The 27583-nt window shown below is 36.2% G+C and overlaps 1 protein-coding gene across 2 annotated transcripts in view; it reads right to left on the reverse strand.

The window, feature by feature from the left end:
• HDAC9 (histone deacetylase 9) overlaps window positions 1-7897 on the reverse strand; it is an 890491-nt gene extending 882594 nt beyond the window's left edge. Inside the window, exon 1 of one of the 2 annotated variants that reach the window (XM_081283850.1) lies at window positions 7670-7897. The gene's annotated coding sequence lies outside the window, so the exon portion shown is untranslated. The remainder of the gene's footprint in view (window positions 1-7669) is intronic. The other variant, XM_081283851.1, reaches the window with a different exon arrangement.
• Window positions 7898-27583: the final 19686 nt, after the last annotated feature.

Below are 27583 nucleotides of genomic sequence, written 5' to 3' on the forward strand. Positions count from 1 at the left end.
TTTGTAAATCATTCTGTATATCAACTAATATATTTCAGAAGTAGAAAAAATGCTGTGCTTGGTAATGAAGTGCAAATTCCCTTAAAGACTTTACTCATCTAGTAGCTTTTTTAAATAGTGGATTTTCTTAATTAATACTAGAATTCGATTTCTAAGCCTGTGAGAACCACAGCCTTCATCCTAAATACTGCAGGAATTCAGAAAAGGGCTAGAACACGGTGAGCTGCAGTAACCAGAGAAGCATCGCAAAAGAGATGGGTCATGCAAAAGAGATGGGTCATATGCTGGGCCCAGAGGAAAAGCAGAGCGGAGAAAGCATAGCTTTCTAATAGGTACACACCCAAATAAAACCCCAGAGGAATCAAAGTCTGACCTGGCTACAAGATGACCACTGAGAGTTCTGGATTCAGTAGGTTCATAAAAAGCACTGAGAATGAGGGGCTGAAAGATACCTGTGCTTTTTAGTATTCTTTCAATTAAAGGGCAGAAACCCAGTTTATGTAGAGTTTATTGCTTGAAAAATATAATCCTAGAAAAATTACTGGTAGAACTGGCCTGGAGAATGCACGGATGCAGGAACTAAATAACTATTTGTTTATTCTCATTCTTTCTCTTGCTCTCTTTTATTTACATGTTGATTTATTTTCTCAGGCAGGCTGATCTTCCCATTTATCTAAAATCTAAGCCATTTGCTAGCTCCAAGTTTAGAACTGTGATCCTTAGAGATTTATGGGGTGCAAGACAGAGAATAGCAAAAGTTAAAAATGTAAAAGTAATAAAGAGAGGCTAGGTCCAGACTATGAAAGAACTGGTGTACACTAAGGAGTTTGATCACTTAAAGAGTCAAATCTGGCATAAGTTAGTTTAGGAAATCTAAAACTTATATGAAGGAATTAAGTTTTATTTCTAGACTTTCTGAGTTTCTGTGTGCTCAGGAATAGGTTTCTGTGCATGGTAATTTTCTAGAAGGGTGGACACCTGGATCCAGATGGGATAATCATGAAACTCCATCTATCTGGCCACCATGGAGTGGTCCGAGGTATGCACCTGACCTAACACAATCGAATCTGAGTGCTCCCTTGGGGTATTCGTTTAAAATGTTTACACTTGAACTAATATTAAAGGCTTCTGCATACTGTGTTGAAATGCTGAGTACAACTCAATAAAATTAACAGAAAAATAGGTGAGCCTTCATGGGTCCCACACTGAGCTTGTATTTTACAGCAGAACAGCAAGGGGATCTGGGTGGATGATTCTGATCAATGGAATGAGATCCATTTAAAGAAGAGATTTAAGTACATAAAATAGAAGAAAAAAGTAGAATATCTATGAATAGAATTCAGAAGCACCACAGAGTAGAAAGGGGGACCAAGTAATAGAAGAACAAAGGAAGAATTTCTCAATAGACGTTTCAAGTAGATCAAAACAGTGACATTTGGAAAAGCTATAGAAGGAACCCTATAGCCAAAGAGGCAATGAGAATTCATAATGCTTCCTGATTTATCTTAATAGTGGAAATCTACATATAGAAGAGAAAGGAGGAACAGAGCTTTTGATTTTAACCAAAATGATAAGTTGAAATAAAAATGCACAACCTCCAGTCCCCATTCTTACTTTTAGATCTAAAAGAGACCTATGATCTGTGCTTCCTGCTGAGAAAATCAAAGAAGGCATGATACAGCACACTCGCACTCCTGCTTCTAACCCTTATCTTCCAGTATTCAGTTCTCTCAAGGTGAATGATGGACCTCAAGAGCAACTGTAGCCGACATCCACTTCAATGTGTGAATTAACAGGCTTTCCCCCTGGAAACCTCACTTACTGCATGTGAGTATAGGATGTGTACTACAAGGCTGTGGGCTGTGGAATCAGAACTATATTCAAATCCTTATGTCACTCTGACGGAATGATCCTTGGCAAGACATTCAAAGTCTCCATTTACCTGGGGGGTAGGAAGGAAGGGAGCAGAACTAGGGAAATATGAACCAAGCTGCCTGAGTTGAGATACAGATTGGATAAGATCATCCCTGCAAAGTGCTTAGAAAAGAAGCTCTGTTCAATAGTCCCCCATGCTCCTCCATAGCATCCCATAGACTTTGGACCACAAACATAGTACAGCAAATCTGCAGTTATCCTGAATCTGTTCTCTCCCTACAAGAGAAGACCATACTATGGGACTCCAAATCACAGAGCTAGCTGGTTCCCTACAAGGATTGGTGGAATTGATCCCTTAAAATCTTTTACATGTGAATACATTAGAGACAAACTGAGTCAATTCCTAGACTAGCTTATGTGCCAGTGACTCATCTTTTAAAAGGCTCACCACCACTCCAAATGGGGCTTCATTACTATCATTCTCCAAAATCCCAGAAGAGCTTTCTTTCCAAGGACTGGTACAACTCAAGCCACTTTCAATTCAATCCCACCTTTAGATGGTTGTCATGTCTATACTGCTCAAAACCCCAAACATTTCATTAAGTAATCATTTGTTCACATTTACTCTTCTTCTTTTCCTCAGCAATGGGTACTTGTCATTCTTTTTGGTCCTGAGAACTGATAATAAATATAAATATATACAATATTTTATATTATGTAAATATTTTATATATGTATAATAATTATGGTGTGCTGGCAGCAGAAGCAACAGTACCTCACAGGATCAGCAGAGCAATTTTGAGCCTTGTTTCTGATTGAGTGGCTTCTTAGCCAAGTCTGTTCACTATTCCAGAAATTCTATGAGCCATTCAATATAGTAGACACATCTCAAGGTGATCTCCAATGAGTGATGCCCTTGTACAGTCCCTTCCCCTTAAGATCAGATAGAACATATGACTTGCTTCTGACCAACAGAATACAGCAAAGGTGAATTTACTCCCATTATCATGTTATATTGCATTGTATAAGACTCTGTCTTATCTGAGTGGAACAAAAGATACTTTGAAAAAGTAAGCTGTCATATTGCAAGGTGCCTGTAAGAAGATTAGTTGGCAAAGAACAATAGGCAGTTTCCAATAGCTGAAAAGTAGCCTTTCTCTGATAGCCAGAAAGAAAATGGAAATCTCAGTCCTCTGACCCAAGGAGATAAGTACTGTTAACAATACCATGGAGCCTGGAAGCAGATGTTCACCAGTTGAGCCTCTGATAAAACTGCAGCCCTGACCAATACCCTATGACACTCCTAAGCAGAGACCTAGTTGAATCATGATGAGACTCCTCAGCAGAAGACCTAATTGAGTCATGTGTGAACTCCTCAGCAATCAAACTGAGATAATAGATATGTGTTAAGTTTCTAAATTTGTTGTGATGTGTTACACAGCAATACAAAATGAAAACAATCAATATCCCCTAAAAAATTGTATTTGGTGCTTAAATTCACTCATGTTAGTTTTCATGAATTGCTACTAAATACCTCTAGTGACACACAGTTTATCCAAATCTTATCCTTCTTTCAAATTCCACTCATTGCTATTTCACTTGAGCAGCACCAATCCATACCCATCTCCCTCCCATCATGGGAAGAAAGTACCATAACCAGCAGCCACAACTCTCCTGTGTCTTATCAGCATCACACCACACTTTCCCTGTTGTAGAAAAAAATAGCTTTCCTCTCTTTGAAGCTCTAAACTGAATTTATTATAGTAAACAGTAAACCACGCCTGAATAGTCCATATTTTTCTGTAATTCACACTGAAAATGATTTAGATGAGCTCCTATAAAGTATACACTTAGAGAAAGAGATGGTAAAAAATATATTATCTTAATAGAGTAAAAAGCGCCTGGTACTGTCTGCTTACTCAAAAAACTAAAAATGTTTTCAACAAATATGTGTGAGCTTACATAAGATTACATATTACCATTTTCTGTGAAATTGCAATGCTTTCTTCTGCATCCTGGATAATACGCTCCACTTCTGACTCTAACAATACAATACCAAAAGTCTATCACCTTAGCTGTTACAAATCATGTGGGCAATTACCCTGAAAAATTCTGTTTGAAAATTGAAAGCAAAGGGATTTGGTGGGCTGAAGAAAAAGAAGAACAAGGTATACTGTCCATTTTCATTTTCCTTAAGTCTGTTTATAAAGACACTAGCATATAGACAAAAATGACTAGAATATTCCATAAACCTTTTTTTTCACTTTGATGACTGTAAGTTTAGCCAAAGAATCAGAGCTAATAAAAGAGTTTCCTGACTCTTACAATGTGATCCCTGACCAATAGAGGTTGGCTCTGGAGTGGACATTCCTCTGTCAATACTCTTTCGTCTTAAAAATCAGGTTCTGATCTCTCTCATTGGTGATGCTGATGATCTTAAGTTTGACAAGTGTGCTGAAAAACACCAAAGGTTGCACTGATGAATAAAGGGGCATATCAGGTGAGGCCAAAGGGAGCAGGGCAGTGTGCAGGCTAAGGACTGACTGCAAGAATGAAACCTCCTCAGAGGAACATGTCTTAGCACTTCCAACAGGTTTCCTCCATCAGCAGGCAAAAGCAAGGACCCGTTCCCTTATGATTATGTTAACTGATATGGAACGCAAGTTGCACATCTATAGAGATGAGCATGTTACAAATACAATGAAAATTTATGAAATCATCATAAGAGAGCCACGGGAGCAACTTGTTTTTGTGGTTAGGGAACAAATACACGTTATCCTCGGTTTTACACTTCTTCACTTGTGTATAATTTGGAATCTATCAGTGTACCTGCTGTCTTCTTCCTAAAATGAGAATAATATGTCATCCTACTGGTCTCTCAAATGTTTTGAGAAATTATCAAAAAAAAATGTAAAAGTTATAAAAACAAGCTGAAAAGAGTTGTATGTGTCTGTGACGTGTGCAATAAAAATTAAATATGGTGTCTTTATTGAAAGGAAAGGGCTTCAAGCAATAAAGCCCCCACTAACCGAAACATTAATGTAAACTACATTTTAAAACAAACAAAAAAATCAATTGAAGTAAAAATAAAAAGCCACATTTGGATGCAATAACAAAAAAATGTCCATAACTACAATATTTCACTAATGAGAAGGTACAGATGCTACATACAGAAGGATTTTATGATGTCCATATGCTTCTCGAATGACTCTCCTTGTTAGCTATTTCTCTATATCTCTATTTAAGAATAACCTACACCTTCCCCCACTGAGCGGGTGTAAATTATAATATAACACATTGTAATATTTAAACAAATTCAAAGAAGTTATTCTAATAAAAAGAAATAAATGCTGCATAAACCTAAAAAACCTAAGATAAGGGCATTAATAAAAATCTAAATTATGGCTTTCGTTTATGCTATTGAATATTTGCATCTAAGTAGTTGGCCTTAAGATTTAAAAATCTTTGAAACCTCAAATAGTGGTTGGTCCATGGCTCAAATATAAATATCATTAAATATACAGTGACAACTCTATAAAGCTGCTCTTTATACTATAATAATGGGCACAGTTTGGTCACAGAACAATGATAAAAACTACAACATATGTAAAATTAACTTCTACTTTCAGAAGGGCTACCATTATTTTTACAGAAGATGGCAGTTTGTTATGCCAAACAGTCTCTAGCCAGAGTGCTGGTCTGACTTTTCAATAAAGGCCAGTCCAGCACACTGATCTACAAAGGGAGAGAAAAAGGAAGAATTAGGTAAAAAAAAAAAAAAAATCTGTCTTCTATCTATAAACTGCTACTTAATTTAAAACTCTTAACTTCCTTCTGCACAACCTTCTGTGCATCTAAACGTGTCCATTCTGTAGTGAAGACTATCAATTCAGGAGCAAAGCTGGGAAAGCATCTCTCTCCCTCTAGCTGGCAGCCTATCAAAGGTCAGACTCAGGATTCCCACTGTACATGCACCTGTTTTGTAGCTGAAACATATATGAAAACATTAGCTTTTTCCCTCACACAGAAAATGATACATTCTCAGGAAATAATGCTCATCTTGAAATTTGCCCCAAACAAAATAGATGGGAATACATTAAAAACAAGTTTTACAATTATTTGTTATTTCAGAAATATAATATTCTTATTAAGCATTTCAAATATGAATGGTTTCCAGAAGGCACATCAATAATTTGATGTTTGAGGAATTAAATTGGTCCAAATGGGAACAGTGTTTTAAAGGGAAAAGGAATACTAATTGTCTGTGGTAAAAGGCAAATATATAACAACAAATTTTCAGTTGCAATAATTTCCATAATAAATATCAAAAGAACCAAAGAGTAGTTTTTAAAAAGATCTTTTCCAAATATGATTTTTACATTGTCCTCGTTTATTAACTTCAACTTATTCTGTGCTGTTACTCATTACAGGATTAAAAAGATTTCTGGGACATCAGAAAATAACATCCAGACCTTTTCAAATGTCAAAAGGTTTTAATTCCAAAGATTTTAAGTTGTTTTCTTCTTCAATATAGATTTTTACATACTCATTCCCTTTTTCTGGATTTCAATAATGCCTGCAAGATTCAAAAACATGATTGTGCTCTGAATACTTTTATTCCTGAATCTTTCTGAGACATCTCTATATACCAAGAATATTTAGTTTTATAACATCGTTATACCCTTTTGGGGGGAGGGAGGAATTCTTCACTTTCTGGTTAAAAAAAAAAGTTAAACTTTGTAAGCCCTTCTTATCTCACTTCCATATTTTACACACACACACACACACACAACACATAAACACACACACAATATTCATGTGTAATGGGATGTATGTATAACATTATATATCCTACTTTCCGCAGATTTCAAAATGCTATAGTTACTCTCGAAGTTCCTTTTTGAAGAGTACACATCTTCCTGGCAGGGAAAAAACAAACATAACAGATCTTCCTGAAATTAAAGCATATGAGACTCACTAGAGAATTTTCCAAGTCCACATCACCTGAACCGCATCCTCAGCTCCCCGCAGCAAGCCACCTCTCCTGATAACCGAGCCTGGGATCCGGAGGGCAGCTTGGTCCCACTGTATCACACACAGAGACACAGGCCTCTGACACCAGCACTTCTCACTGCGGACAAGTGGGCGATGGCCTCAAAACCAAACAAACGCTGCCTGCTGGGCGATCTGGGAACGCCCCCTGTCCTCTGCTCCCTCATTTCCCACGGCGATATCCCCGTGGCGTTTAATCAATCAGTTTACCTTAATAAGCTTTCAAGATTCATCACTCTCCTCCCACTAGCCTAGGACCAGCTTAATCTCCCATCCCTCAGACCCGTGAACTTTTCTTAAAACCCAGCGTTGGGATGTACAGACTTGGAACCGAAGTCCCCCACGAAACATCATAGGTACCCCACTAAGTACTGCGCCCCTCAAGCAACATGTTGGCAGTACAAACTTTTCATTCATAGCTCCGATTCCACACGAACTGGGTGTGTGTTTGGGGGCGGGGGAGAATCATGCCACCGACCCTGCGCCTCCGTTTGACTAGCCAAATGTCACGCTGTTCATCAAAGGATCATCTAGCACCCAACTTCTGACAAAGGTACCTTAAACCCACCAACCTCTGCCTGAGAGATGCAAGGCAAGTGATATCGGCGGAGTCCGTACTGAAATGCTGTTAACCTGGGAACCCCGGCAGGGAATACAGCGGCGCATCCGGAGGACCCGTGGCCCCCAATTCCCAGGGCTTTCCCGGAGCAGCAGCCGGGAACTGGGCTGTGGAGCCACTCACCTCCGCCCGCTCCTGCCGAGGCTGTCGCGCCCTCCTTCGCCCCGCGCTGGCGACCCCCTAACTTCTCCCCCTTCTCCAAACAGCCATCTTTCCAGGAGGAGAAGAGAATGGCGAGGCAGGAAGCAAAAAGGGGATTGAAAGTTGACTCGGGGACCACCGCAGCTCCTCCAGCAGGGACTTACCGGCCGCGGCGGGCGCCAGAGGAGGAGACCGCGGCGAGGGCGGCGGGCGCGCGGGGCCGGCTTGGTGCGCGCTGCGCGATGTGCGGGACGCGCTGCCGCCGCCGCCGCCGCCGCTGCGCGGGGGGAGCTCGGGAGGGCGGCAGCGGGCGGCTGCGAGCTGCGAGCTGAGCGGGTGGCGGCGCGCGGAGGATTTGCTAAAAATAGCACGTCTTCGGGAGGGGAGAAGGGGACGGAGGTGGGAGGAAGACAGAGAGGCCCGACCGGGAGCCCCTGAACAGCGAGGCTGGGCGGGGCCCGGCGGAGAAGGGAGGCTGGACCGCGGCGAGAGCGCGGGCCCTGGCGCTGGAGACCTGCGGGGTCGGGAGGAGATGAGGGGGTGAGGGGACCCTGGATGCGCTGACTAGGATTGAAGAAGGACGCGCGGGGGCAGCAAGGGCCGAGTGGGGTGGAGAGGAGGACAGCTCCGGGCTGGATCAACGATTCCCGGGAAGGGTCGGGAGCCTAAGACGACTTGGGATTTCCAGAGCGAAGCATGCCCACGAGAGGCGCCAGGTGATGGTCCAGCGACTGGCCGCTGGGCTGCTCACCGCCGGCAGCTAGGACAGTGCGGGGGAGGAGCCCGGCCTTAGCCTCTCTGGATGCCCGCCAGGTGCGGGGAGCTTGGCCGCTCAGGTGCGCGCCACTTCTTTTTGAGAGGCCTAGGGAGCATGGTAGGGCGGTACCTGGGGGGTCCCCACATATGTGTTTTGGAACCTAAAGAATCATTCATTCAAGAAGATTTAAGAAAATCTCTCACGTCTGGCTTTTTTTTTTTTTTTTTTTTTTTTAAGGACCAAATGGGAGACGTGAGGGAATATGGTGACTGCTGTTCGAAATAGGATTTTAGGTTTGCTGCATTTCAAGGCTGGACAGAGAGCACCAAGGCTCTGAAATCCCTCACGGAAGGCAGGCAGTGGTGGGTTGGAGAACTGACTAAGGATCCCCCTCAGTAGTTAGTATCTTTACCTTGGGGATGTTTTACTACTAATATAACTTAAAGTAAACACTATTATTACTAATACTTACAAATTTCTTTATAAAGCATATAACACTGAAATTGCTTTTTAAAATAGTGCAATCCTAAACATACTTGTCTAATGCTAACAGTTGCTCACTCAGAGAGGATAATATTTATGGTATGTATGAGCTGACCCTCAAATGAATTAAAGGTAGTGTCTCTACATGTACATTTATGTTTTTTCTCTGTCAGCTAAAGCACAGCTAGTTCACGGATTATACTGAAGGAAAGAACAAGAGAGACCTAACCCAGTGCCCTCATTTTCAGATGAGGGAACTGCGACCCAGAGGAGCAACATGATTTGCCCAAGGTCTCATAGTGGCAAGGTTCAGATTTAAACCAGACTACCAATGACATAACTCCAGTATAACTTGGAGAAAAAAAGTCATATGTTACCCATAATTTAATTTAAAATAGTTCAGCATTTATAGCAAGTTGAAAGCATGTGATTGCTAAAGGTATTCTCACTTTTTCCTAATCAGAAATTCATACGCCAAGAGAGGACCAGTGGTTTTAAATTAAAAAGGTCAGCTCCTAAGCCTTAGGTGCTAGAACTTCAGCTAGCTCAACTTTCTGTCTACATTGGAATTCGGTTCAATAGGGTGATGAATCCTAATAATGGGCGCTCAGTGGTGAAATTGATGGTGTGGACTAAAATATTTTAGAGATGTTTCTCATTTGCATAGGAGTCAGTTATAAATATCTAGTGACCTTTCACCTTTTAAAATTGAGTCCTTTTTGAAATGATCAAATGTCCAGCATTTTTAATTTTCCTTTTAATGATGCGGTTTGCCTGCCATTGACTCTTAAGGGAAACAGCTCATTCAAAAAAACTTTCACCAAAGTATAATTGAAGCACTTAAAAGTACAAATTCCTGCGACTTCACTGATCAACTAAAACAGGCCTTTGTGTAATAAAGGTGTGTATGGCAGAATTTGAACAGAAATTTTCTTTTTTTATTCTTTTAGGAAGATTGTACAAGAAGCAGTTAACTTCACATATCAAAATTTTTCTTTTTCACATCAGGGTCATTTCATAATAGGGAGCTGTCATCTTTATCATTTTCATAGACATTTGAATGCTGACTGTAAGCAAGGTGCTTGCTGGCTGCTCTGGGAGATTCATATACTTTTTTTTTTAAGTTGCCCATGACCTTTATTTTATTTATTTATATGTGGTGCTGAGAATCAAACCCAGTGCCTCACACATGCAGACAAGTGCTCTACCGCTGAGCCATAGCCCCAGATCCAAGATTCATATACTTTAAGACAGAGTTTAGTTAGAAAAGATTTATAGTTTCTTCTGAAAGTCTTGATGGGACTCTCATGATCTCTATTCAAACCTTAATTATAACATTTATGACACTGTTATATTTTTTTGGTTTTATTCTCTCTTCAACTGAGCTCTAGGAATGTAGGGATAATTCATTCACATTTTGTAGTGTTTTAAAATAAATTTTATTTTTGAGAAAAGTTTAAGATTTACAGAAAAATTTCAAAGATACTACTGGTTAAGCATCCCTAATCTAGTAATCTGAAATCGGAAATGCTCCTATTATTAAGATGCATTGAAAAGAGTGGGAAACCTTTTGAGCTCCAACATTATTCCAGAAATGGAAAATTCCATTTCTGACCTCATGTGACAGGTTGCTGTCAATATAAGACACACTAAAAATATTGTAAGAAATTATCTTCAGGCTATATGTATAAGGTGCATATGAAACAAATTTCATGTTTAGATTTGAATCCTTTCCCCAAGAAATCTCATCAAATGTGCAAATATTTCAAAATCTGAAAAAAGTCCAAAATCAACTAAACTTTGGGCCCATGAATTTTGCAGAAGGGGTACTCATATCTTTATAGAAAATTTCAATATACCCTCTTACATGTATGCAATTTCCCTATCATTAACATCTTTTTTTACAGGTCAGCCCCAGTAAACTCAGACTTCAGGCTGTATCCCATGGATGCATATTATAGGCTCACCTTAGTGGACAGAAGCTTCAAGCCCACTGCCATAGACCAATCACCAGGTCTACCCCAGTGATTCAGTGTCCAGTTCCAGCAAATCCAGACATAAGTACAGCTTCCTTGAAGAACCCAGTAGTAAAAGCGTTTGCAAACCATGCCACCTGACTTTCCCAGAATTTCTAGAGAGGCTGGTGAATCGCTTTCCAAGATAAAAATAGTCTGTAAAGTCTATTTTTTTTTCGTGGCTGGGGCTGTGGTTCAGCAGTAGCACACTTGCCTGGCTGTGTGAGGCACTAGGTTCGATCCTCAGCACCGCATATAAAAACAAATACATAAAATAAAGATGTGTCAACAATTTTAAAAAGTCTACTTTTCTTAAATTTACAGACATAAATGCATGTGCTCAAGGATGCAGAAAAATCAAAAAACACAATATACTGAAAGAAACAAAATAAAGCATCAGTAACCTACCTGAAACAGATAGATATATGAACTGCCTGACCAACAATTCAAAATTATTGTTTTTAATCAAACTTCAAGAAAATACAGAGAAACAATTCAACGAAATCAGGAAAATAATAAGTGAACTAATTGAGAAATTTAACCAAGAAATTGAAATTATAAAATCAAGTAAGTTCTAGTGTTAAAAAAAAATACAAAGTGATGACAAAATGCAATAGAGAGCATCAATAGCAAATTGATCAAACATAAGAAAAAAATGTGTGAACTGGAAGATACGTTAGTTTGCAAATATATACAGTATCTCCTCCTTTGCCACTGGCTTACCTTCCATGACCCCCAGTGGATGCCCCAAACCACAGATAGTAACAAACCCTATATATGGCATGTTTTTTTTAGAGAGAGAGAGAGAGAGAGAATTTTTTAATATTTATTTTTTAGTTTTAGGTGGACACAACATCTTTATTTTATTTTTATGTGGTGCTGAGGATTGAACCCAGCGCCCTGCGCATGCCAGGCGAGCACACTACCATTTGAGTCACATCCCCAGCCCCGTGGCATGTTTTTTTAAAAAACATACATGCATACATATGATAAAGTTAATAAATTAAGCAAAATAAATTAACAATAGCTAATAATAAATAGAACAATTATAACGATATTCTGTAATAAAAACTATATGAATGTAGTTTCTCTCAAACTATCTTATTGTACTATACTCATTCTTCTAAGCCAATGTAGCACAATACTGTATCTTTGTGATGACATTAAGTGAGGCAAATGATGCAGGCATTGTGATATAATGTTAGTCTACTATGTAAGGATTACTTGAACACAAGCACATGACAATTGATCTGATAGCTGAAATGGTTACTAAGTGACTATTGGGTGGGTAGCATATGCAGCATGGAAGGACAATTTGGAATAGTGTGAGATATCATCATTGCTACTTAGAAAAATGTGTAACTTAAAATTTATGAATTGTTTATTTCTGGAATTTTCCATTTAATGTTTTTGGACCATAGTTGACCAGAGTAACTGAAACCACAAAAACCAAAAATACAGAAAAAATGGGAACTCTATAGTTGTACAAGATAAAATAATGAAAAGAAATAAAGAAGTGTATGAGATTTATGGGAAAGCATCCAAATATTTCATTTATAGGATTTCAAGGAGAGGAGAAAACAAAGGACCAGAAATATTACCTAAGGAAATAAAAGCAGAAAACTTTCCATATTCAGAAAAAAGATATAAATATCAAAGCTCAGGAATATCAAAATTTTCCATCAGACTCAATTCAAACAAGACATACTATACCTGAACTGCCAAAAATAAAAAACAGAGGAGTGGAGGGCAGTGGTATAGCTTAGTGGTAGAGCATGTGCCTAGCATGCACAAGGCCCTGGATTTGATTCCTAGCAAACACACAAAAACAAATATTTTTTAAAAAAACATATGAACTACAAGGGAAAGATCCTGAAAGCAGCAAGAGAAAACTTGCATATCATATAAAAGGAAGTTCTGTAAGGCTATTAGTGAATTTCTCAGCAGAAATATTCTAGGCCAGCAGAGACTGGTATGCTATATTCAAAGTGCCAGAGGATTAAAAACTTCCAAGGAAGAGTTTTACCCAGAAAAACTGACCTTTGAAAATGAAGGAGAGGCAAACACTTCTTTAGACAAACAAAGATGAGGGAGTTTGTCACTACCACAGTGTCTCTCTCTCTCTCTCTCTCTCTCTCTCTCTCTCTCTCTCACACACACACACACACACACAAAATGCTAAACAGATTTCCTCAAGCTCAAAGTGAAGGATTGTAACTAGTAACAGAAAAAAAATATAAGAAAGTGTAAGATTCAGTGGTGAAAGTAAGCACACAAATTCAGAATCATCTATCTAGTACTATAATAATGGTGTGTAACTCACATATCTTTAATATGAAGGTTACAAGGTAAAATTGTTAAAAATAACAATAATAACTACAGTAATATTTTCAGGTATACACATTATTAAAAAGATGCAAATTGTGATATCAAAATATGAAATGGGTAGGGTGAAGTAAAAGTGTTGAGTTTTTCTATGTGAAAAAAGTTAAGTCATGATCAACTTAAAATAGCCTATTATAAGAATGAAACATTTTAGGTAAGCTACATACATGATAAACACAAAGAAAAAAAAAGTAGGTCAAAAAATTTAAACAAGAGATAAGAGCCTACCAATTAAAGAAAGCCATCAAATCAAAAAAAGACTTCAAGAGAGGTATAAGGGAATAAGAGATCTAAAAACACAATAACAAAATGACAATAGTAATTTCATACTTGGTGATAAGAACCTCAAATGTAAATGGATTGAATTAAACAAAAGACGTAGTATAAGTGAATGAACAGGACCAACCATCTGCTGCCTATGGAAGACTCACTTCATTTAATAAAATGAAAGTGAAAGGATGGAAAAAAATATATTCTAAAAGATACCAGGAATGGTTATTCCTATATAAGATAAAATAGATAACAAAGGTCATTACAGAATGATAAAGGGGTTGATTCATCAAGAGGATATGACAGTTGTGAATAAATGCACTACATATCATAGTATCTAAATATATAAAGTATATATTTCTAGATCTGAAAGGAGACAGCTAGGCAAGGTGGCACATACCTAGTCCCAGCTACTTAGAAGGCTGAGGCAGGAGAATCGCTTAGACCCAGGAGTTTGGGAAAAATCTTAGCAACGTAGAAAAACTCTGTCTTAGAAAAAAAAATGAAATATATCTTTGAAGGAAGAGATAGATTGTAATACAATAATAGTAGTGTAGCTCAGTTTTAGCAATGAAGAGATCATCCTGAAGGAAAATGAGTAAGGAAGCATCAGAGTTAAACCACCCTTTAGACCAAATGTGCCTAACAGATAAATACAGAACATTTTATCCAATAGCATCAGAGGACTCATTTTTTCAAGTCCATTTGGAACATTTTCTAGTATAGATCATGTGTTAGGACACAAAAAAGTCTTAAAATTTTAACCTTAAGATCATATCAAGGGGCTGGGGATGTGGCTCAAGGGGTAGTGCGCTCGCCTGGCATGTGTTCAGCCCGGTTCGATCCTCAGGACCATATACAAAGATGTTGTGTCCGCCGAAAACTAAAAAAAAATATATATATATATATATATATATATATATATATATATATATATAAAAGATCATATCAAGTGTCTTTCTAACCACACTAGAAACCAATAACTGGGGGAATCTGAAATCTAAAAACTTATAGAAATTAAACAACATATATCTGAAAAAACAGTAGTTCAAAGAAGAAGTTAAAAATGAAGTTAAGAAAAAAATGGGCCAAAACCAATGGGACACAGCATAAACACTTCTGAGGGAAAAGTTTATAGCATTCACTTACATCAAAAGAGAAGAAAGATTTCAAACAAATAATATCAGTTACAACTAAAGGAACTAGAAAAGAAGAACAAATTAACCCAAAATTATTGTAAGAATGGAAATAGTAATGATCAGAGCAAAAGTGAATGAGATTGAGATTTTAAAAAATAGGGATGCAGTTCAGTGGTGAGGTGCCTCTGAGTTCAACTCCCAGGACAAAAAAAAGGAAGAAAGAATGGAGGGAGAAAAAAGAGAAAAGAATAATAATATAAAAGATTGAGAAAATTAAGACTTGGTTTCTTGAAAAGGAAAACATAGGCAACAAACCTTTGACTATAATGGTTAAGAAAGAGGAAAACCCAAATAAATAAAAATCAGAAATCAAATGAAACATTTAAATGATACCACAGTAACTTAAAAAAATCATATGCTGATAAATTGTAGAACCTAGAAGAAATGAATAAATATCTAGACACATACAACACACCAGGACTGTTGTATGTGTCATGAAGAACTAGGTAATCTGAATTGACCACTAATGATTTAGGAGAATGTATCATCAGTAGTAAAATTTTCTGATCAAAGAGATACACGAGGTCTGATGGCTTTACTGTTCAATTATAGCATATTTTTAAAAAGAACAAATCTTAATTCTTCTCAAATGCTTCCAAAAAAATTGTTGGCTCATTTCATAAAGCTAACATTACACTGTCACCAAAGCCAGACTACAAGAAAAGAAAATTATAAACCTATATCCCAAATAAACATAGATGCAAAAATTCTCAACATTTTATACTAGCAAATCAAATTCAATAGCACATTAAAAGGATTATTTACCATAATCAAATGGGATTAATTACTGGGGTTTAACCCACACATATAGGTTCAACATACACAAATTTATAAATATGGACAACACCTAAATAAAATGAAGGACAAAAGAAAACCTACAATCAATCTGAATAGATATAGGAAAAGTATTCAACAAAATTTAATATCCTTTCATGATAAAAAGTATTAAAAATTTGTGTATAGACAGAATTTATCTCATCATAATAAAGGCCATGTGACAAACCCATAGCTAATACACTCAATGGTGAAAAGTTGAAAATTTTTCCTCTAAAATCAGGAACAAGATAAGGATACCCACTCTCACCACTTCTGTTCAACATAGAATTAGAAGTCCTGGCAGAGCAATTAAACAAGAGAAGGAAATAAAATGCATGTAACTGAGAAAGAATTGAATCTCCTATTTGCAGACAACATGGTCATATATATAGAATACTCTAAAGATTCTACCAAAAAAACCTCTTAGAACTAATAAATAAATCTGTAAAGTTTGAAGATACAATCAATGTACAAAAATCAGTAGCTTCTATACATTAGCAATAAATTTTCTGAAAAAGAATTAAGAAAACATCTCAGTTATAACAGTAATAAAAAAATTTTAAATGTATAAGAAAAAATTTAACTGAAGATTGTGAAATACCTATACACCGAAAAAAACTATAAATTATAGATGTGAGAAATTAAAAAACACAAATTAATGGAAACATAGTCTATGTTTATTTGTTAGAAGAATTAATATAATTAAAATGATTATACTACCCAAAGTGATCTACAGATTAACTGCGACCCTTATCAAATATAATGCCATTTTCACATAAATAGATAAAAATTCTAAAATTCATATGAAACCACAAAAAAACTCAAATAGCAAAGGCAAACTTAAGCAAAAAGAACAAAGTCATAACACTCTCTGACTTCAAAATATAAGGCTATTACAATCAAAATAGCATGATTCTGGCATAAAAATAGACACTATGACCAATGGAACAGGAAAGGAAATCTAGCAATAAACCCAAATATGATAGTCCATTGATATTTGACAAAATGCTAAGAACACATAAGAGAAAAAGACAGTTTTTCCAATAATTAATGGTGTTGGGAAAACTGGATATCTACATGCAGAAGAATGAAATTGGGCTTTTAACTCATACCATACATGAAAATCAACTTCAAGTGGATCACTCAATATAAGACTTGAAACTATAGAACTACTAGACAACAGAGGAAAAACTCCATAATATTAGTCTAAAAAATGGTTTTTGTGGACAAGAACTGAAAACCATAGGTAAGCAAAGAAAAAGTAGACATCAGGATTACATAAAACTAAAAGCTCCCTTAATAGCCAAGAAGATAACCAATAGAGTAAAGAGACAACCCATGGGTCAGGAAAATGTATTTGCAAGTCATAAATTGATAAAATGTTAATATCCAAAATACATAAGGAACTCAAACAACTTAAGAGCAAGAAAATAAATAACATATTTAAATGGGAACAGGACCTAACAGACATTTCTTAAACAAGACAAATGGCCAACAGATACATGAGAAGTGCTCAAAATCTAATCATTAGGTCATTGAGGTTATGTTTTCAAAGGGTTTTAGGACACTGGTCCCTTACTGCCTTAACTGAATTAAATACCACAATGAGATATCACCTTGCACCTGTTAAAATGACTGTCATCAAAAACACAAAAGATAACCGAGTTACACAGTAAATCTGGTATACTACTGGTGGGAATGCAAACTAGTAATCCATTTTGAAAAACAGCATTATGGTTTCTGAAAAATACTAATAAATAGAATTACTATATGATCCAACAATGCCACTACTGGGTATATATCCAAAATAAATGAAATTGGTATTTTGAAGAGATAACTCCAATTCCTTGTTTACTGCTCAATTATTCACAATAGCCAAAATATAAAATCGAACAAAGTGCTCATCAATGCTGAATGAATAAAAAATATCTGACATGTATACACAATGGCATATTATTTAGCCTTGAAAAAGGATGTCCTGTCATTTTCAATCATATAGACGAACCTGGAGGACATTATGTTAAGTAAATAATCTAAGCACTGCAAGATAAATATAGCATGATGTCACTTATAGATGAAATCTAAAAAAGTTGAATTCATAGAAGCAGACAGTAGAATAGTGGTTACCATGGATGAGACAGGGTAGGTTGGGATGTTGGTGTGTGGAGATATATTGTCACAGGATGTCAAATTTCTATTAGTTGCAAAAGATATACACAAGAGATCTATTGTACAATAATGTGACTATAAATCTTACCACAAAAGAAAAACTGATAAGCATGCAAGGTAATGAATATGTTAATTAGCTCTATTTAGCCACTTAAAATGTATACATGTTTCAAAATATCACTTTGTATGCAATATATATATATAATTTTATATGTTTAATTAAGCTGTATTAGTCAACTTTCTGTCACTATTATGAAATACCTGAGGCAGCCAACTTAAAAAGAGAAAAGGTTTATTTTGGATCATAGATTTGAAGATTCCAATCCATGATGGGCCCCTTTGCTTTGGGCCACTAGTGAAGCAGCACATTATGGCTGGAGTGGATGGCAGAGCAACATGCTTATCTCATTACACAGTAAGGGGCCAGGGTCCTCCAATCTCCTTGAAAGCATAACCTCGATGATCTAAGGACCTCCCATTGGGCCCCACCTCTTAAATATCCACAGTACCTCCTAAGAGTGCCACCCTAGGGACCAAGTATTTAACATGTAGGCACTTGGGAAATAGTCAACATAAAACTCTAGTATAAACTAAATCCATTCATTAAAAAGAAACCTGATAACATTCTCTGCATATTGGCAAGAAACAAAAGCTTCATGCTAATTTGTTTTGTTTGTTTGTTTGTTTTAATGTTGAACATACAAGGGAAGATAAATGAGGTATTTATAGGAAATGTTTAGTAGTTTTCTTCAGAAGGAAAAGTACTGTGTAAATTTTAGTATTGTTTGAAATATTTGTGGCATCCCCAAGGGGGCCATACTTGCCTTCCCATTGATATTTGGCTTAACCATGAGTTACATTGTTAGAAGAAATAATGTGTGCCCTTTCAAGTAGCATCTTTCACAGCCTTCCTGTGGTTCCTCTGTTTGTCTTTGCCCTCAGCCGTAAATTGACTGTTTTCCAGAAGAGGAAAAACCCTTTTTTTTTCCAGGAAAGAAGACCACATGAAGCAGAACCTCCTCCAAATCACCAAGGACATAAATGTGAACAAGAAATAAACCACTGAGATTTTGGGTTTTATTGTTGCCACACATCACTTAGCCTTTCCAGTCTGATTGCAAAATCCTTTCTAAGTTCCTAAAGTTGGAACACCAAGTGCTGTGCTTGATTCAGTTCTCATCAGTGATCATTTTTGGGGTACAGCATTTTAGGGTCTATTTGTGTTTGGTTATGACACAGTACGTCTTGAAAATGTTTTCCCATTATGTTTAAAAATAAACATTGTTCTCTACAAATGAAAAAAAATCCATCTTTTGTTTCAACACTGTTAACAATATTAGCTGAACACCACTGTGCACAGAACAGTATGGCAGATATAGTAAATCATTTTTCTGAACATTAATTTAAGCTTGATGTTATCATAAGAGTAATGTTATGATGTTTGAGAGTAATAGATACGTAAATTTAGCTGCAATAATAACTCTCAGAGGTGGACTTTACCAAGAAGCTAATAGAACTTAGGTTTCAGTGACCCTCATTTGCATAGGTGCCTTCTAAGGTCCTAAATTCGTAATTTAGAACCATTTTACTGAAAAGTATACCAAGTAAATATAAGCCTGAAGACCCACCAAAACTGGATCTTTCTCCATATTTTTCAAAGAGTCCAGGAATAAAGAGCAACACTCCCGTAGAAGAAAAAAGAGGAGGAGGAGGAGGAGGAGGAGGAGGAGGAGGAGGAGGAGAAAGCATATGGTCTGCTTTTGGGATTGAATGAAACCAACAGGTGTGGGGCTACCTGATGAGGTAGGTGGGCCATGGAAAAATACTGGAATGTAACTCAAAACACTCAAGAGAGGCGAAACCCAGAAATATTGGGTTTTAGAATAATATAGAGGAATAATAAGAGAAATAGATGGCACCAGTTCTGGGCCACCAGAAGCCTTGTTTATGGGGAAGCTCCTCTTTGGTGGGCAGAAAGAGACCTCTCAGATCTCAATAAATACAGATTCTGCTAGAAAGCAAATACACCATGAGCAGAAAGGAGACTTGGATTCTACATGGTGAGCATACACAGGAGAATAGATTAACAGCCCTATCGTGTACATAGAGCAGTGATGGGAAGCCATCTTAAGAGGGGCTTCATTGTCTAGGCTTTCTGTGTGGAAAAGAAACTTCTGCATTTTTTGTATCTCTGTGGCCCCAAGGCAAATTTTCTTGGCATTGGGTCAGCAGTGCTCACCCTGAGACAATATGGGACCAGGAGCATCTGTGACATAGACCCTCTGAAAACTCTCAGTGCCAGGAGGACCAGTTGTCCAGTCTGCCAGTCTACTGGTCAGAGAAAAGTGAAGGACACTCACATATAAAATTGGCAGTTTTATGACAGGGAGCAAGTTCAGCTGGCTCTTCCTGGATTTCTGATGCAGCATCGACTAGAAGTGGCCATCTGGAGTCGGGTGAAAAGCTTGGATCCCACAGCTCCCCATCAAAACACAGATCCTCTCAGACACAACTACTCTCCCATGCCCAGATGTTTTCAAAGGATTCACTGCTGCTGGTGCAGATTTCCTGCATTGTTCATTCATTCATTCAATTACTGGGTCAGTAGGCATCAGCCCTAAAATTCAGTCTTGGACCAGGAAGGAGACTGTGGATGGATACTTTAAGAGCTCCTGGCAGCAGGAGGTATGGTCTGCCAGCCTAGTCTGCTGCTCTACAGAGCAGATGAAGACAACTTGCTTCCTGTTGAAACTGGCAGTTTGAGGCATTTGGGTCCTCAGAGCTTCCAGAACCACCTTGCTTCCACCACAGAGGGCAGAGTGAGAATTATGTTACTTTTCCTCTAGAGCCAGGGAGGAATCTGGGTGCCCAGTGGCTCCGGGACTGTCCCCTTTGAGCCACCAGAGAACACACTGGTACCCTGGCTGGTCACAGAGCTACCAAAGCTGCATAGGAGTTCACTGGAGCAGAGAGAAGACTGTGGATAGGCTGTAGCCTGAGCTCTCCATAATTTTTGAAAGCAAGATGCTGATCTAGACATGGAAAAAGGTACATACCATGCCCCACACAGAACACCAAACCAGTTGATTTAGTAGCCACCTCCACACCCAGAGATATCCAGAGGATATGCATCAGAGGCTTTAATATTAGCCACATCCACAATATCTGGTGAATGCCAAATCTGGAAGTCCCTGAAAGAAATCTCTCACCTTAAATACCTCTACACAGAGAAACTTTAAGTGTTTTTAATATTAGTTTTTAATTGTTGTTTGTTTGGTTTTCTGTGTTGTTTTTCCTTTTTCCGATTTTGCTCATTATTTGTTATTATATACACTTTACAATGTTAATGCAATTTTTAAAAATTCGTAAATTGAATTTATTCTTTATGTCTTTAAAAATTTATTAATAGGGTTTATTCAGTAGATCTTCTTTCTTCTTTCTCACTTTTAAACTTTCCCCTTCTATTTTGTCATCTTCTTTCTTCTTCTTTTGTCTCTTTGCCTTTCATCATGTTTTTTTCCTCTTTTTTCCCTTCAATGTTCTATACAGGTTAATACTCATTTTATATTCAGTATAACTTATATTTTTAAGCCTATTCCATACTCTTGTTCCCTTTTTCTTCTCCCTGGTTAGTGGAGTTGTAGAGAATGTTTTCAATAAGTTTTTAGTATATGTTAGTATATGGCTTGCTTTCAAACTGTTGCTACTACTGGTGGTTATTCTCCCCTTGCAAAGTGGTGCTAAGGATTGATCTTACCACTTTGACACATTGAATTGGTGCTTTGACATTGAGAGATACTTCCAGCCTAAGGCACATGGTAAAAAAAAAATGAGCACATTAACAAGACCCTCACATAATAGTGCAAGAGATATCTACCTGAACAGAAGTGCAAATCTCAACACAGCAGTGCAGGAAAAAATGAGAAAATAAGGTAATAAGACAGCTCCAAAAGTTCATAACTCGCTGATAACAAAATACAGAGATTTGGTTATCAATTTCCTATATTTCAAAATATAGGAAATGCTGGAAAAGAATTTTAAAAATTGATCGATAAAATGATCATTGAATTAGAAGAACTATAGAATGAACTAAGAAAGACAAGGCAGAACATGAACAAGCATTTCAATAAAGAGAGATTCAAACAAAGAGCAAAACAGAAATCTTGGAAATGAACAATTCAATGATAAACTAAAACTTTAGTGGAGATCTCATCAGTAGACTATATAGAGCAGAAGAAAGAACATTGGGGTTCAAAAAGAAAATGGATAAACTAGAATATTCAGAAACTAACAAAGGAAAAATTGTGAAACTATTAACAGAATACACAAAAGGTGTAGAATAACATTAAAAGACCAAATTTAAAACTCCTACTTGTAGAAAAATGAGTGAAAATGCAGGTTAATGGCAGGGAAAACAATATACAGTAAAATAATGTCAGAAAACTTCCCTCACCTTGGGAATAAAATGGACATGAAGGAGCTGGGGTTGTGGCTCAGCAGAGCACTTGCCTAGCATGTATGAGGTCCATGTAGTGATCCTCAGCACTACATAACAATAAATAAGTAAAATAAAGGTATTGTGTCCAACTATAACTAATTTTTTTTAAAAAATGGACATGCAGGTACTTTAACTATTAAGAACTCCAATTAGACATGACCACAAAAGAAGTTTTCCACAATGTATAGTAGATAAAATGCCAAAAGTTCAGAATTTGGAAAGGATTTTAAAAGCTATAAGTGATGTGCAAAAGCACTTGAAAAGCTAAACCCATGAGGTTTACAGATTTCTCTGCAAAAATTCTAAAGGCCAGGAAGCCATGGAAATATGTTTTCAAGCCCTGAAAGAAAGTAACCTCTGACCTATATTACTATATCCAGCAAAGTTATCCTTCAGAATTTTAAAAGGAATAAAAATTTCTCAAGAAAAGCATAAACTGAAAGAATTCATGACTGCTAGGACAACATTGCAGAAGATACTTATAGAAATCTTACACACATAAGAAGACAAAAATAACTAACAAATCATGGGAAAGAATATATTTCATTAAAACAGTGATAAGCAAATCAAAATTAGGAATTAATCAAACATTAGAAATAAAAGTTACGCCGCCTCCCGTCGTTGGGGCGCATGGCTGCGTGCTCTCAGCAGGTCGCCGGGCAGACGAGGAACCTTCAATAAATATTTATTACCATCAAAAAAAAAAAAAGAAATAAAAGTTACAGGAATTAATACATACATCTCTACAAAAAAAATGTAAATGGACTTAATTCTTCAATTAAAAAACATAGATTGGTAAATTGGATTTAAAAACAAGACCCAACTCTATGCTTTCTGCAAGAAACACAACTCACTGCCAAAGCATTCATAGACTGAAAGTTAAAAGATGGAAAGGAGTATTCCATGCAAATGAAATCCAAAAACAAGCAAGAAGAGATATTCTCATAGCTAATAAAGCAAGCTTCAAGCAAAAATTAGTCAGAAGAGACAAAGAAGGTAAAGATATATCGATAAAGGGAACAATCCAACAAAAATGTATGATTGCAAATATTGATGTCCTGAATGTTGGTTCCCCAGTTTCATAAAAGAAATATTATTCAACATAATGGGACAGATGGGTCCCAATACAATAATAGTTGGTGACCTTAATATACTAATAGATAGGTCATTCAGACAAAAATATCACAGTACAGAATTAAGCTATACTACAGATGAAATAGACCTAACAGATATCTAGAATATTTCATCCTACAGCTGAATACACTTTCTTTTCAGCTGCTCATGTAACTTTCTCCAAAATATATATAATATATAATTATGCCATTAAAAAGTCTCAGCAAATACAAAAATTTGAAATATTTTCTTGCATCTTATATCATAATGAGATGAAATTAGAAATTAAGTGCAAGAAAAACTATAGAAACTAAATAAACACATAGATATTAAACAATACACTTTAACTAATGAGTGAGTCATTGAAGAAATTGGGGGAAATTTAAAAATTTCTTTAAATCAAACCAAAACAGAAACACAACTTGCCAAAGGTGTGGAATATAGTGAAGGCAGTTACAGGAGGGTGGTTTATAGCTATAAATGTCTACATGAAAAAAATCAGAGAGAACTCAAATAAATACCTAATCATGCATCTCAACCTCTTAGAAAACAACAACAAACTGATCTCAAAAACAGCAGAAGAGGGGCTAGGGTTGTGGCTCAGTGGTAGAGTGTTTGCCTAGCACGTTGAGGCCCTGGTTCAAACCTCGGCACTACAAAAATAAATAAATAAATAAATAAAGGTATTGTTTTCAACTACAACTAAAAAATAATATCAAAAAACAGCAGAAGTAAAGAAATAATAAAAATGAGAGTTGAAATGAATGAAAGAGAAAATAAAAGAGAAATATAAAGGATCAATGACACTAAGAGTTACTACTTTGAAAAGATAAATAAGATTAATAAAATTTTGATCAAACTAACCAAAGAGAGAGAGAGGAAAAGATAAATAAGATTAATAAAATTTTGATCAAACTAACCAAAGAGAGAGAGAGGAAAAGATAAATAAGATTAATAAAATTTTGATCAAACTAACCAAAGAGAGAGAGAGGAAAAGATAAATAAGATTAATAAAATTTTGATCAAACTAACCAAAGAGAGAGAGAGAGAGAGAAGATCCAAATTAATAAATTTAGAAATGAAAATTGGGATATTACAAGAGACATCACTGAAATCCAGAGGATCATTAGGGAATATTCTAAAACCTTATATTCCAATAAATTAGTAAATCTCAAAGAAATAGATAAATTTATAGACACATAGGACCACTAAAATTTAATCAAGAGAATATAGAAAAATGAACAATTCAATAACAAGTAATAAGATTGAAGACATAATAAAAAGTTTCCCAACAAAGAAAAGCCCAGGACTGGATGGGTTCATGGATGAATTTTACCAGACCTTTACAGAAGAACTAATACCAATGCTTCTCAGATTATTCCATGAAATAAAAAGGGAAGGGGCACTTTCAAACTTTTTCTATAAAGCCAATGTCACTCTGATACCAAAACTGGATAGAAACATATCAAGGAAAAAATATTACAGGCCAGTATCTTTGATGAACACAGATATAAAAACCCTTAATAAAATATTTGCAAACTGAATTTAACAACATGTCCGAAAATTATACATCATAATCAAGATGGTTCCATTACAGGAATGCAAGGATGGTTCAACATATGCAAATCAATTAATGTAATACACCCCATAAATAGAATTAAGGACAAAAATCACATGATAATCTCAACAGATGCAGAGAAGGTCTTTGATAAAAATCAACACTCCTTTATGATAAAAATGCTGAAGAAACTAGGACTAGAAGGAACTTACCTTAATATAACTAAGGCTATATATGACAAACTCAAACCCCAAATCTTACCAAATTGGAAAAGTTGAAATAATTTCTTCTAAAATCAGGAATAATACAAGGATGTCCACTCCCGTCACTCCTATTCAATATAGTACTTGAAATTTTAGCCAGAGCAGTTAGAGCAGAAAGAGAAGGGGGAAAAGTGAGTACAAATGGAAAAGTAAAAGTTCAAACTATCCCTGTTTGCAAATGATATGATTTGCAAATTATATGATATGATTTTATATTTAGAAGATCCTAAAGACTCTATGAGAAGACTTTTAGATTTGATAATCAAAGTGAGCAAAGTAGTAAGATAATAAAGCAATATACCTATATCAATAGCTTTTCTATACAATAATTATGAACCCATATTTTCCTGAGAAAATCAGGAAAATATTTCATTCAAAATAGATTTAAAAAGAAATTACTTAGGAATAAACCTAACCAAAGAAGTAAAAGACCTCTACAGGGAAAATTAGAGAATGCTTAAAAAAGAAACTTAAGATGATAGAAACATCTCCCATGTTCATAGATAAGCAGAATTAATATTATTAAAAGTGTCATTTTACCAAAAGCAATTGAAATATTAAATGAAATCTCAATTAAAATACCAATAGCATTCTTCACTGAACTAGAAAAATCAATTCTAAAATTCATATGGAAGAATGAAAAAAACTCAAAAGAGTGAAAGTAATCCTAAGCAAAAATAGCAATGCTGGGGATATTGGAAAATCTGACTTCGAACCATACTATAGAGTCAGAATAAGAAAAGCAGTATAATCACTGGCAAAGAAAAAGACACAGAGAGTAATAGGAAAGAATAGAAGATGCAGAAACAAATCCACATAGGTGCATTTATCTAATATTTGACAAAGGTGTCAAGGACATGTATTGAAGACAGTCTCTTTTTAACAGTGCTAGAAAAACTTATACATACAGAAAGTCATATGTAGAAAAGTGATACCATATTTTCATCTCTCAGACCATAAAAAAAGTCAATTTGAGATGGATCTGCAAGTGGTAGACAAAAACATAAGGGAATCAGGCATGCTGGCACACACCTTTAACCTTAGAGACTGTGATGGCTAAGACGGGTGGAGTGCAAGTGCAAGGCCAGTCTCAGCATCTTGGAAAGACCTTATCTCAAAATAAAAACTAAAAAGGGCTGGGGAATGTAGCTCACTGGTAAAGCACCCTGGTTTAACCCCCATACCATACCCTCTAAACACACTTGCATGCACATGCAGAAAAAAAGAAGAAAGGAAGGAAGGAAGGAGATAGAAAAAGAATAATTAGGGGAAACACTTCAACATATAGGAACAGGCAACAACCTCCTGCATATTGAAAATATATATAGCTAGAATGGTTAAATGTAATAACATCAAATTATAGCACAGGATTGCCAGCATGAAGAGATAGCCTATGAAATGGGGGGAAAAAACAACTCTTTGCCAGCTATTCTTCCAAGAGAAGATTGATATCCATAATATATAAAGAACTCAAAAAACTCAACACCAAAAAGAAAAAAAAAACAAATAATCTATTCAATAAATGGGCAAATGAACTGAACAGACAACTTTTCAAATGAAGAAGTATTAATGGCCAACAATTATATGAAAAATGTTCATCATCTTTAGTCTTCAGGGAAATGCAGATCTGTATAACCAATGTGATCCTGCAATCTGTACACATGGAAAAATAAGATTACATACCCCATTTGAATCAAATGTATGATATGTCAAGATCATTGTAATGTTTTGAGCAACTAATAAAAAATTTTTTAAAAAACTACACTGAGATTCCATCTAGCCTCAGTTACAGTAGTAATCATCAAAAATAGAAATAACAATAAATGATGACAAGGATTTGGGGAAAAGAACTTGTGGGAATATAAATTAGTACAGCAACTATGGAAATCATTATGGAGTTTCCTTAAAAAACTAAAAATAAATGTACTATATGACCCAGCTATACCACTCCTCAGTATCTATCCAAAAACATTAAAGTCAGCATACTTTAGAGATAGAGATATACCTATTTTTATTGCGGCACAATTCACTCAGTTATGAAATCAGCCTAGATGTCCATCAACAGAAGAATAGGTAAAGAAAACATGATACATTTATACAATGGGCATTTTCAGCCATAAATAAGACTGAAATTGTGTCATTTTACAGGAAAATGGATGGAACTAGAGATTGGCATATCAACTAAAACTAGCCAGACAAATGTTATTTTTCTTATGTGGAAGATAGAAGGGGGGAAAGAAAGAAATAAAGAAGGAAGGAAGGGAGGGAGGGGAGAGGGAGGAAAATAAAGAAAGAGGGAAGGAGAGAGGGAGGGGAAAATTAAAAAAGAACATTATGAATAAAAAAGGAGACCATTAGTGTAGATAGAAG

This window comes from Spermophilus citellus (genome assembly GCF_964194105.1).
Source record: "Spermophilus citellus genome assembly, chromosome: 3".
In the NCBI taxonomy this organism is placed as follows: Eukaryota; Metazoa; Chordata; class Mammalia; order Rodentia; family Sciuridae; genus Spermophilus; species Spermophilus citellus.